The sequence below is a fragment of the Gavialis gangeticus genome, unplaced genomic scaffold, assembly GCF_001723915.1.
Source record: "Gavialis gangeticus isolate Ggan-Ray unplaced genomic scaffold, GavGan_comp1, whole genome shotgun sequence".
Lineage (NCBI taxonomy): Eukaryota > Metazoa > Chordata > Crocodylia > Gavialidae > Gavialis > Gavialis gangeticus.
In genome coordinates, this window is record NW_017729022.1 from 99,735,210 (window position 1) to 99,736,414 (window position 1,205).

Genomic DNA, 1,205 nt, shown 5'->3' on the forward strand with positions numbered 1-1,205 from the left:
AAGGAAGCTGGGTTTCTCAAGCAATCTCCTAGAGCTTCTGGAGCATGCAGGACAAGAAAAACCATCCAATATCATATGATATGTGATTTAAAATATTAGTGCTGGCAAGGCTGGCTGTTAATGGTATTGAAGCAGCACCAAAAAGTTTGTGCTCCATTGTGCTAAGCAGTATACTAAACGGCTATTCTCCCCAATTGTTCACCATCTGAAAATAAGACAACAGGCAGTTACAGACAGGCGCTGCTACACAGGGATAAAATGTGCTCCATTTTTTTTTTTTACCCCCACCTCTCTTTTTTTGGTTGTTTGTAATCTCCTACACAAACTGTAGCATCACAACTGAACAACACATTTCTTTAGGACTAAAATGGTGATATAGGCCTGTCAAGACACAAATTAAATGGAAATTAAAGATGGACCAAAATAGGAAAAGTGCTCATATCCACCACCTGATATCTGGATTTCAGGCAGGCTTGTGGGTTTAGAATTGTGCCCTGCTCCACAGTTCCGAGACCAATAAAAAAGGATTTGGTTTAGATTCAGCCCAATATGGCAGCAACAGAGAATTACAAATTTCTTACCCTTTCTGAATAACATACCAATGAGTAACATGCAGTTCTATGGTAATATTTAATAAGTGCTCAGGACATGAATCTACTAGAAGAGGTGGCACAGCAGTCCTAGCTAATGGTCAAGTACCCAGCTTACCATGTAAGCAAATTGCTTCAAAACACATCATAGTCTTTTTAAGGATTATTAGAGGAAGATATGACAAAAGTGAGTTAAATGCAGCAACTCCTCTCTCAAAAAAACATTCTATATTTAAACAGAAATTTTACTGCCTGTGCTGTAAGGACTCATCCAAAAGATCCAGAAGGGACAAACATCTGAACCAGCCTTCTAGGCTAGGGACAGAAGTTACATATAAACCGGTATAAGTGATGGGAAACTGGTTCAAATCTGTGACACAACAGAAGTTCAGTGCGCACAAACTGCTTTCAAAATGGCTGAAACTGGTTAAGATAAACCTAGATGGATGTAGTACTAGACTTAACTGATTTAGATTAAATCTATTTATTGAACTTCTGTCCCAGATCCCCCCCCCCAGATTCAGGTTAACTCACAGTCCCCTAGCATTGCACCTCCCCGACAAACCCCATTCTCCTTGAAGGGGCTGGGGGGGGGGGGGGGGGGGGGGGGGGGAA